This window comes from Muntiacus reevesi, chromosome 13 (assembly GCF_963930625.1).
Source record: "Muntiacus reevesi chromosome 13, mMunRee1.1, whole genome shotgun sequence".
Lineage (NCBI taxonomy): Eukaryota > Metazoa > Chordata > Mammalia > Artiodactyla > Cervidae > Muntiacus > Muntiacus reevesi.
The window spans coordinates 29,003,135-29,015,743 of record NC_089261.1 but is presented as its reverse complement, the minus strand read 5'-3'; the positions used below and the strand labels follow the sequence as shown (position 1 = coordinate 29,015,743).

Sequence of the window (12,609 nt, the reverse complement as noted above, 5' to 3'; positions counted from 1 at the left end):
GAGGAAATATCTAGCAAACACTAAGTTTGTGCCATTTACCATGACAATGACAAGCAATTTTTTAAATATTGAGGATGCAAAAGACAGAGACTGAAAGGCTTCTCCAGTTTAAACAGTTAAAGGTGCTGCACACAGAACCCAGATTGTTTCTTGGACATTTTCTGGGCAACTGATGGAATCTGGATAAGTTTTGTGTGTTAGATAATAGTACTGTGTTTGCATTAATTTCCTCAATTTTATAGTTTTCCTGTCATTAGATAATAGAACAACCTTGTTGAAGACACTCACTGAAGCTTTGGGAAGTGTAGAGGACTCACACCTGCAACTCATGATAGTACCGTTCAAGAAAAATATGTTCTTTTATAGAGAAAGCTGGAGAAGGACATGGCAACCCACTCCAGTATTCTTGCCTGGAGAATCCTATGGGCAGAGGAACCTGGTGGGCTGCTCTCCATGGGGTCGCACAGAGTTGGTCACAACTGAAGCGACTTAGCATGCATGCATGCATAGAGGAAGCAGATGCGGTCAAATGTAAATACTGGGTAAATATAGATAAAAGGTATTTAGGAATTCTTTACAATTTTTTAAATTCTGTGTTTCTGTAGCATTTATTCAACTTATTAATAGCGTGAAATTATTTGTAAATGATGCAGTTAGAACGAATTTAGCAAGGTCTTTGGATGTCACATCAGATTATCCAAGTCAATTCTATTAATACTTCTACACACCACAAAACTTTCATAAAATAGGATTTAATAAAATGAATTCATTTTCAAAAGTATCAGAATACAAAATAAGTTTTGCAGTGTTGGAGCTGCTCTGTATCTTGACTGTAGTCATTAATACATAAACATTTCCTACTTCAGGGGATTTTCCCAACTCAGAGATCAAACCTGCATCTCCTGCGTCTTGCAGGTGGGTTCTTTATCACTCATGCCCACTGTGAAGCCCTACATAAACACACAGGTGATAAAATAGAACTTAATACACACACAAATGAGTATTAAGTAAAACTGGGGAAAACAGTTAAGTCTTGTGGATTGTATCACTGTCAACACTCTGGCTGTGATATTATACTATAGTTTTGCAAAATGTTAACATTGGAGTAAACTGGGAAATTATATAAGAGCTCTCTTTGTGTTTTTTACATGGCAGGTGAATTTGCAATTATCTCAATAAAATTTTCAATTAAAACAAAATAAAGATGTAAAAGAAGAATGAATAAACTATTATGTACAGTCAATGGAATAGTCAATGGGATGTTATAGAACTATGAAATAAACTACAATTGAGTAAACAATATGTTTATGTCCCAGATAAACAGTATTGAGAAAAGTCATTCTCAGATGGCTGTGTATAACACAACACCATAGTTAAAGGCCAATATAGTGAAGTGGAATTATATATTACTTAGACACATATATGTAAGTGATAAGATGATGAAATAAAAAGCAAGATAATGATAACCAAAATATTTAGGATAGTGTCTACCTCTGTGAGGAAGAGGTGAGTTGGAAAGGAGGAACAGCAAAAAAAGATTCCAAATATTAGTAATTTGTAATTTTCTGTTTCTCAGATAGATTCATGAACATTCATGAGAAGGTACTTTTAACTAATATTAGATAAAAAGGGACATAAATACAGGTAATTTACATTTTGAAAAATAATAGGGAAATACTAAGGATAACCACAGGCCACTAAATATGAAAATTTAGATTAAATTTTTCATCAAGCCTAGATTATTGAACAGTAAACTGTTACCAAACATTGAAAGACTTGATCACCATTATGTTATACAAGCAGTACTAGAAATTTTTTAAAGGATAGATTACTCTCAAACTCATCTTACAATCCTCTATAACCTTCATAACAAAAGACAGACAAATAGAAAATTGTGTCTCTTGGATAGACACAATAGAAAAAAAATTAGAGGACAACCTAATAGATTAAAAACTTCTGAATAAAATGGAATCTGGGCTTCTTTCCCCACATGTTTGTACATGTCTATATTAGGTTGAACTATATGAAATTACCAGAAATGAACCGTTTTTGACATATGTGGCAAATTTTATTTTCCAAAGTTGACTGTATGTCAATATGTCCCATCTTGCATCTTCTTCTACAGTGTGACTGTGCCAGTCCTCCCACTGACAGTCTTGCTGGCTGGTGATTAGTCTGTAACTAAAAGAAGGTGGAAAAAGTGCTTCTGCTTTCCTCACTGGAACACGTGTTCTTGAAGCTCCTGTGGCCCTGTGAGCAGCTGATAAGGAGAAACCTCAGAGAATCCCGGGAGAGAGACTGGACTCAGGCTCCATGGAGAGGAAAAGATGCTCATTCAGCCCACACATCCTCCAGCACCACATATTCCAGCTCCAGCTACGTAAGGACAGCAAATGCATGAGGAACCCTGACCCACAGAAACCGCAAGAGATATAACACCTTTGTTCTTATCTATGCTACAGTTTGGGGTGATGCTTTAGGCAGCAGTACTGACTGGAATAGAAATTTGGTCTTTGAAGTGGGATACTACTGAAACAAACTCTTAAAACATCTGCCACTAACTTTGGCTCTGGGTGGTGAGAAGAATGTGGCAGACTTCTAAGGCAAATATTAGTGAAAGACTGAAGGGCCCTTTGGAAGGGTGTTAGAAGAGCCTGAAGATCCTCAAGGAGGTTGTCGATGGAGGCTTAAAGGGATATGAGGTAGAGAAGGAAATGGCAATCCACTCCAGTATTCTTGTCTGGAAAAGTCCATGGACAGAGGAGCCTGGTGGGCTGCAGTCCATGGGGTTACATGACTGAGCATGTATGCATGAGGGTGGAGGGAGATCGGTTGGTAGCAATAAACTGGTACAACTAAAAAAAAAAAAAAGATATGAGGAAAGTGTAATGGGAACATGGGGAAAAGGGTGTTTTGTTATAAGCGGTAGAAAGTTTCTCAGCACTGTCACCTAATAGACGCAGAAAATAGAAACGCATCTAATTGGAACCAAGCAGGACCCTATGGGGCCTTCCCAAAACAGAACACCACTCCCACCCATGTCCTCTGCCTGCCTCTTATCTGTACAAAAGCTTTAGCCTCTTAGTGTATGTGTGTGTGTTAGTCGCTCAGTTGTGTCTGACTCCTTGCAGCCCCATGGACTGTAGCCTTCCAGGCTGCTCTGTCCATGGGATTCTCCAGGCAAGAATACTGGAGTGGGTTGCCATTTCCTTCTCCAAGGGATCTTCCCGACCCAGGGACTGAACCTGGCTCTACTACATTGCAGATCGATTCTTTACCGTGTGAGCCACAAGGCAAGCCCCTTAGCCTCCTAAGGCCTTCCCCAAGTTCCAAGGAACAAATTTAGTCAGAGAAGCAAGAAAATGCAGAAATAAAGGAAAACAGTCAAGCAAGACAAAATAATAATAGTTTAGCTGCTAAATTCAAAGATCTTTAGTTCCTCTTCAGGGGCTTCCCTTTAGTAAAGAATCTGCCTGCGATGCTGGAGACCCAGGTTCGATCCCTGGGTCAGGAAGATCCCTTGGAGAAGGAAATGGCAATCCACTCCAATACTCTTGCCTAGAGAATTCCATGGATAGAGGAGCCCAGCAGGCTACAGCCCATGGGGTCACCAAGAGTCAGAAACGACTGAGCAACTACACTTCTTTCTTTCAGGGGCTATAGATAATGTTCTGAGCTATATCCTTTGAAATGTTTTGCAGATACTGAAACCTGCAGCAGATGGAAAAGTGAAGTATATGCTGAACACCAGCATGCAGGCCCCAGACAGATTACAACCAGAAGATTGATGATGTTGACCTCCAGTTACCTCACCATCAACCAATCAGAAGAATGTCCACAGGCAGATCACACACCCTATAACCCCCCTCCTTCACCCTGTCTTTAAAAACTTTCCCTGAAAGCCATCAAGCATTAGCAACCATGCACCTTGCCTGGTCCCACACTGGGCACCTGCTGTAAATCCTGCACTTCCCTTCACCACAACCTAGTGTCAGTAGATTGGTTTTGCTGGGTGGGGGCAAGTGGACCCAAGTTTGGTTCAATAACATAGTGACCTCTAATGGCAGAGCTGAATTTTCTAGGTACAGTGTTACTGTGCAACCTGCCTTATTCTCATGCTACTTCCCTGGTGGCTCAGACAGTAAAGAATGCTGTCTGCAATGCAGATAGACCTGGGTTCGATCCCTGGGTCAGGAAGATCCCCTGAAGAAGGGAATGGCTACCTGCTCCATTATTCTTGCCTGAAGAATTCCACAGAGGAGCTTGGCAGGCTACAGTCCATGGGGTCACAAAGAATCAGACACGACTGAGTGACTAAATACTTTCACTTTTTATAATAATATGAGAGAGGAGAGAGGACCTGAACAATGAACCACTTCCATGAGGAATTATCAGTGGCCCGGTACAGTCTTTCCATCCAGGAAAGCATTCTCAAAGCAAGAAAGGTCCTCAGGGACCAAAAGATCCTTAGGGAAGATTTCAGGAAAATCTCAGAGGGTACCTCATGTAACCCTTAAAAGGGAAAAAAAGGATCTTACAAGAAAGCCTTTGTGAAACCTCTCATAAAAAACAGACCTTCCATGACAAAGAAAAGGACAACAAAGACTTATCCCTAAGACAAAGTCTTATCCCTAAAAAATATTTTGAGGATGTGTGCATGCCTTCTCAGTCACTCAGTCATATCTGACTCTTTTGTGATCCAGTGGACTGTAGCTCACAAGTTTCCTCTGGAATTTCCTAGGCAAGAATACTGGAATGGGTGGCCATTTCCTTGTCCAGGGGATCTTCTCAACAGAGGCATCCAACCTATGTCTCCTGCATTGGCAGGTGGATTCTTTTCCGGTGAGCCACCTGGGAAGCCCTACAAATAGCCACACTTCTATAATTCCGTCCTGTGTTTTTCTTTCTACTCAAACAAGTTCCAATTTCACCATTTTTCTTTAGTAGAACCCATTTTATCCCTTTAGTTAGCATATCTCCAACCTCAAGTAATGGAACCCCCATGGGCAGAGGAATCTGGTGGGCTACAGTCCATGGGGTCACAAAGAGTCAGATACGACTTAGCGACTAATCAACAGTGGCTAATTGTAGGGTTCCCAGCAAGAAGAGGAACAAGTGAAAGCTAATTGTAAACAGAAAGATACTATAAATACTATAAAAAACAGCCATATTGGGGTTTCCCTGATGACTCAGTGGTTAAAAATCAGCCTGCCAATGCAGGAGACACATGTTTGATCCCTGGTCTGGGAAGATTTCACATGCTGTGGAGGAACTAAGCCCTAGTGACACAACTATTGAGCCTGTGTGCTAGAGCCCAGGAGCCCCAATTAATGAAGCCCCCATACCCTAGAGCCCATGTTCTGCAGCAAGAGAAGCCACTGCAATGAGAAGCTTGTGCACTACAACTAGAGTAGTCCCCACTCACCACAACTAGAGAAAAGCCCATGCAACAACAAAGACCCAGCACAGCCAAAACAATAGCTAACTAAATTTAAAAAATTTTTAATGAAAAATAAATAAAAACAGCCATATTAACTTTAATTGAAAAAGACAAACGCTGGACAAAATAAAAAGAGATCTTTGCACTCCCAATCATTTTTGGACAGGAAGGAGGCTGAAAAAGATACTCAATAGCAAATATGGATCATGTTTTATGAATAAGGAAGGATGACTCAGCAGAACCAAGATCTAAGGTGCTGCTAAGGGGTATGGAGAACTCCATGTGAGCAGTGAACTGGTAACATGTACCTGGCATGATTTGGAATTTCTATGGATCAATGGCTGCTCTATCCCCAGCAACTGCTGTATGAGGACTCCTGTTGTCCCCAGTTGTGTCTTACTATTGTATTTAAGGTGTGTAAGATGAAGATAATAAGTAGATTGGTTGAGAGAAACAACATATAAGAGTTGTATCCAAGGGAGAAGTCCTGAAGAGCCTCACCCCAAGCAGGGCCTGATTTCTATAATGAGATTGATCAATCTGATGCCACAATGGAATAAGACATTTGGGGTCTTGGGGCAGTAGATAGTTATAGCCTGTAGGTATCAACTGTCAAAGCCAGAGGACTGTGGTAAGTTGTGTGTTCCTAAGATGACTACAAGAGCACCTCTTACACAGCACCCTCTTCTAGTGTCACAATGTGATTTTGTCACTTTTCCCATGGGGAGGAGAGGTCTGTGCCCCCTGCCTCTTGAATCCAGATGGGCTAATGATTTGTTCACAGACAGCAGATTACAGCAGAAAAGAAGATGTGAGACTTACAAGCCCAGGTTATAAAAGGAGATGCAGTTTCCACCTTGTTCACAGAAGCTCTTCCTGGTGAAGAATTTCAGTTGCCAGGTAAGCAGCCCAACTGCCCTGAGGCTGCTGTGCTGTTAAGAGGTGCAGACACCTCACACAAAGAGATGAACTAAAGAGGCCTGAGACTACTGGAAGAGTGAAAGATGCCTACACCACCCCAGGTGTTACAGCACCTGCTGTTCTAGCTCCAGCTATCAACTGATGGCAACCACACGAGAGACCCCAAGACAAAATTGCCTGGCTGAGGTTATCTTGAATTTCTGACCCAGGAAACTGTGAGATATAATAAGCCACTAAATTGTGACATGATCTATTATGTAGAAGAGTAACTGGACCAGTTAGAATCAGACATGGAAAAACTGATGCCAATTTGGGAAAGGAGGATGACAAGGCTGTATATTGTCACCATGATTATTTAACTTAGAGGCAGAGTACTCACCGGAGAAGGAAATGGCAACACAATTCAGTATTCTTGCCTGGAAAATCCCATGGACAGAGGAGTCTGGTAGGCTACAGTTCATGAGATCACAAAGAGTTGTACACAACTGAGTGACTGAGCACACATACATGCAGAGTACATCATGCAAAATGCTGGGCTGGATGAATCACAAGCTGGAATCAAGATTGCTGGAAGAAATATAGACAACCTCAGACGTGCAGATGATACCACTCTAATGTCAGAAAGTGAAGAGAAACTAAAGAGCCTGTTGATGAGGGTGAAAAAGGAAAGTAAAAAAGGTGACTTGAAACTCAACATCCAAAAAACTAAGATCATGGCATCCGGTCCCATCACTTCATAGCAAATAGATGGAGAAAAAGTGGAAGCAGTGACATTTTATTTTCTTGGGCTGCAAAATCACTGTGGACGGTGACAGGAGCCATGAAATTAAAAGATGGAGGAAAACTATGACAAACCTAGACAGCATGTTAAAAAGCAAAGATATCACCTTGATGACAAAGGTTCATTAGTTAAAGCTATGGTTTTCCCAGGTGTCATGTACGAATGTGAGAGTTGGACCATAAAGAAGGCTGAGCACCGAAGAATTGATGCTTTCGAATTGTGGAACTGGAGAAGACTCCTGAGAGTCCCTTGGACTTCAATGAGATCAAACCAGTCAATCCTAAGGGAAATTAGTCCTGAATACTCATTGGAAGGACTGATACTGAGTCTGAAGCTTCAATACTTTGGCCACCTGATGTGAAGAGCCAACTCACTGGGGAAAAAAACTCTAATGTTGGGAAAGATTGAAGTAAAAAAGAGAAGAGGGTGGCAGAGGATGACATGGTTGAATGGCATCACCGACTCAATGGACATGAATTTGAGCAAATTCCAGGAGATACTGGAGGACAGAGGAGCCTGGTATGCTTCAATCCATGGGGTCACAAAGAGTTGGACATAACTTAGCGACTGAACAACAACTGGACCAACACACTAAAAGACAGTTACATATTGTTCAACTTTATAAGTAAATAATATGTTCAAGATAATTTAATATTGAAGTTTATTAATGTATTCATCCTATTAATCTTAATGCAGAAATAGGTTAATATAAAAATACATATTTATTTATCTATATAACTAAAGAAAAACATTCAATATATTCTAGCCATTCTTCAGGATCAAGTCCTTAACAAATTCAAAATGGAAAGTAACTTCCTTTTAAGATAATAAAGGATATCTACAATCTTGTACTACAATTATACTGAATTCATTTATTTGTTCGAATAGTTTTCTCTTCAGAACAGCATGGTAGGGGGTACTTCCCTTGCTGTCCAGTGATTAAGACTCTGTTGCTCCCAATGCAAAGGGCACAGGTAAGATCCCACATGCTGCATAGTATTGCCAAAATAAACAGAAAAAACAGCACGGGGGAGTGGGAGGATAGAAATAGGTGAGGGTAATTAAGAGGTACAAACTTCAAGTTACAAGATAAATCAGTCATGGCTATGAAATAAACAGTGTGTAGTATATTATCAATAATTATGTAATATCCTGTATGGCAGTGGTAGCCAAAATTTCTGGCACCAGGGACTGGTTTCATGGAAGAACAATTTTTCCTCAGACCAAGATGCAGGGGTGGAGAATGGTTTTGGGATGATTCAAGTGTACAACATTTATTGTGCTAATGATAATCTATATTTGCAGTTGCTTCCCAGCACTAACATCACTGCCTCAGCTTCACCTCAGATCATCTGTTGCAAGTGCAGTTCATAGTAGGGTTTGAGCTCCTACGAGAGTCTAATGCTGCCATTGATTTGATAGGAGATGGACCTCAAGCAGTAATTCGAACAATGGGGAACAGCTGTAAATACAGATGAAGTTTTGCTTGTTTGCTGAAGCTCACTACCTGTTGTGTAGCCCAGTTCCTAACAGACCACAGGCTGACACTGGTTTGTGGTCCGGTGGGTGGGCACCCCTGTTGTAACAACAGACGGCAACTATACTTAACATGGTGATCATTTTGAAATGTATAAAAATATTGAATTGAGATAGGCTGGCACCTGGGAGCATTTGCAAATGGACAAACATCTCCCTGAACAATGGAAAACAAAGAAACTATAAAGGACTAAAAATAACTGTACACATGTGCAATTGGGAAAAATTATGAATAATAAGATATATAAAGGCCAAAAATAACTGCTAGTTCTGAGGTGCAGTGAGCAAAAGAAGGATACTGTGCATGATCCCTGAACAAAGTGGGTGGGTGGACCACCTTAAGCCACCCCTTTGGCCCAACCCACTGATCTACCCCTACCTTCACCCCATTTAAAGGACCAGCTTACCCTAATTAAGAAAGCAAGCAAGGGCATTTCTTTCTTGTTCTGCAGTGTGAGTCCCAGTAAAGCCTTGTCTGAATTCCTTATCTGGCCACTTACCAATTTCTAACCATTAAAGAGTCCAAGGGCCCAAGTTGGTAACAGAATCATTATGTTGTGTAACAGGATGTAACTTGCAATTATAAGACAAACAAGTACTAAGGATGCAATGTACAACATGATAAATATAATCAACACTGCTGTATGTTATATATAAAAGTTTTTAAGGGAGTAAATCTAAGAATTCTCATCACAATGAAAAATTATTTTTACTTCATTAAATTTGTATCTATGTGAGGTGATGGGTGTTCACTAAACTTATTGTCATAATCATTCTATGATGTATTTAAGTCAAATCATGCTATACACCTTAACTATGTATTGTGAAAAAGTGAAAGTGTTAGTTGCTCAGTTGTGTCTGACTCTTTGTGATCCTATGGACTTTAGCCCACCAGGTTCCTCTGTCCATGGAATTCTCCAGACAAGAATACCAGAGTGGGTTACCATTTCCTTCGCCAGGAGACCTTTCTGACCCAGGGATGGGATCAAACCCTCATCTCCTGCATTGCAGGCAGATTATGTACCCTGTGAGCCACCAGGAAAGCCCAAATATATGCTGTGCTATATGTCAATTATATCTCAATAAAACTGGAGAAAACAAGGAGACTAAGACAGGATATGCACAGATGGAGGACTATGTGAGGACACGGGAAGAAGACAGGCAGCTGCAAGCCAAGCAGCGACCTTAGAAGAAACCAAACCTACAAAATCATGATATCCTGTCTCCAGAACTGTGACAAAATAAATTTATGATGTTTATCCCACCCATCTGTGATACTTTGTTATGGCAGCTCTAGTAACTGAACAAACTTTTGAGATGAGGAAATTGGCTTCCCATGTGGAAACAAAATGAAATTGGAACAGTATCTCATACTATGTGCACACATACAACTCCAGACAGAATACAATTTAAATGTGAAAGCAAAACACTGAAACTATTAAAAGATAATACATGGAAATCCTTTATGATATCAGAATGGAGAAAGATTTCTTAACAAAACACATAAGTAAACCACAAATGAAACTAAAGGAAACACTAGATACATTTTATGTCAAAAATAAAGCCTATGGGGTCAGTGATTTTATAAACAAAGTACAGCATATATTGACAGAAAAGATTAAAACATATATTGCATATTGAGGATTAGTAAACAATATACATTCAGCTCCATGATCAGATAACACAATTGAAAAATGGCAAATATAATTGACAATTTATGGAATAAAAGCCCCAAGTGGTATAAAAATATGTATGCTTCAGCAGTGATTGTTGACACACATCCTGGTAAAATAGGGAAGAACAAATCTGACTCCATATTTGATCTGTTTGTTTTACTTTAATCTTTGTATTCTATTGCTTTTGCTAGAACAGTGTTGCCTGTAGTCTAAAATTTACAGGATAACCCATTCTCAAGTCTCTGACCTTTAAAGGTATAACAGTTTTCTATTCATACAGAGATAAAAAGTTGCAGAAGAATAACATTTCTCTTATTGGAGGTTTAAATGAACATTTGACCAGACCTACATGAACAGCTCTGAGAACAAAGGATTCCAACACTAAGAAGTTTGCAAAAACCAACCACTCTGCTTCTCCTTTCATTATAAAAGAAGCCTGAATTCTAACTCAGGTAAGATGGTTCTTATAAAACTCAATATTCAAAAAACTAAGATCATGGAATCTGGTCCCATCACTTCATGGCAAATAGAAAGGGGGAAAGTAGAACCAGTAGCAGACTTTATTTTCTTGGACTCCAAATTCACTGTGGATGGTGACTTCAGCCATGAAATTAAAAGATACTTGCTCCTTCGAAGGAATGCTATAACAAACCTAGACAGCATATTTTTTTTTCTAGACAGCATATTAAAAAGCAAAGACATCACTTTGCTGCCAAAGTTCTGTTAGTCAAAGCTAGGGTTTTCCCAGTAGTCATGTACAGATGTGAGAGTTGGACCATGACTCTGGTCAAGCACCAAAGAATTGATGCTTTTGAATTGTGCTGCTGGGGAAGACTCTTGAGAGTCCCTTGAACTCCAAGGAGATCAAACCAGTCAATCCTAAAGGAAATCAACCCTGAATATTCATTGGAAGGACTGATGCTGAATCTGAAGCTTCAATAATTTGGTTACCTGATAAGAAGAGCTGACTCACTGGAAAAAAAAAGAAAAAAAAAAAAACCCTGATGCTGGGAAAGACTGAAGGCAAAAGGAGAAGAGGGCGGCACAGGATGAGATGGTTAGATAGTATCACCGACTCAACGGACAGGAGTTTGAGCAAACTCCAGGAGATAGTGAAGGATAGGGAAGCCTGGTGTGCTTTACAGTCCACGGGGGTCACAGAGTCACATATTATTTAGCCACTAAACAACAACAACAAGATAGTTCTTTGGGACACTAGTCCACCATCTTCTCTGTCTGCTGACCTTCCAAATGAAGTCTCTATTCATTGCCCCAGCAACTCACCTCTAGATTTATTGCCTTGTCATACAGCCGCCAGCATGAACTTGGACTCGCTTGTGTTCTGCATTTTAAGTATTAGTTTAGTCTTTATTCTTCCAGGAGGTGGGTGCTTTGTTTTGGCCATGCCACTCAGGCTTGTGGGATCTTGGTTAGTTCCCCTACCAGGGATCAAACCCCAGCTCCCTGCAGTGGAAGCAAGGAGTTCTAATCACTGGAGCACTGGGAAATTACCAGTATTAGTCTGGTTTAAAAAAATCTGAATCCTGAGTATGGATCCCTTGTTCCTAACTCCTACTGATACCTTTAAACAGCATAGTGGTTTAATAGTTGAAATGGATATATTTTCAATCAGGGTAAATTAAGAAACAACTTTTTCTAATTTACATTTTAAAACCTAGAATGTATTTTTTCAGTTAAACAGTTTTTCATCTCATCGAGGTAATATCAGTTTTTCTGTTTAATTTATTTACTTATGTTAATATATACCCTGATCACCCTTATATTTCTAGAATAGAATCCACTTGGTTTCTAGTCTACGAAAATATTTCTATTTCTACAAAATATTAACAAAATATCCTACAAAAAATTATCTATTGATAACTTCTCCGTATTTTTGCATGGGCAGCAATAATCAAGTTCTGTCTGTGCTTCCTTTTAAGTCATAATTTGTCCATTTTGGTACCTTTATGCTATTAAGTAAATAGAAACTTTTCCTTCTTCTAATTCCTCTGAAACAATTTAAATACAAGAGTTCTCTGATCACTGGAAACCCAATGATGGATACTTTTTGGCACAGATTCCCTGATATTGTCTTCATTTTTATTCACGTCCACGTTTTCTCGTTTCTCGGATCAAATCTGACACATCTACTCCTTGAGAACCATAAAGAATTTAGAATTTATTAATACAGAGTGAATTCTCACTCAATCTCTTAAGTGTCTGTGGCTCTGCATTTTCTTTTTTCATCCTACCTG

General features: G+C 39.7%; 1 protein-coding gene across 1 annotated transcript in view; it reads left to right on the top strand.

Annotated features, from left to right (window-relative positions):
- Positions 1-12,609, top strand: part of LOC136145592 (zinc finger protein 26) — a 65,703-nt gene that overhangs the window by 24,954 nt on the left and 28,140 nt on the right. The window lies entirely within an intron of this gene.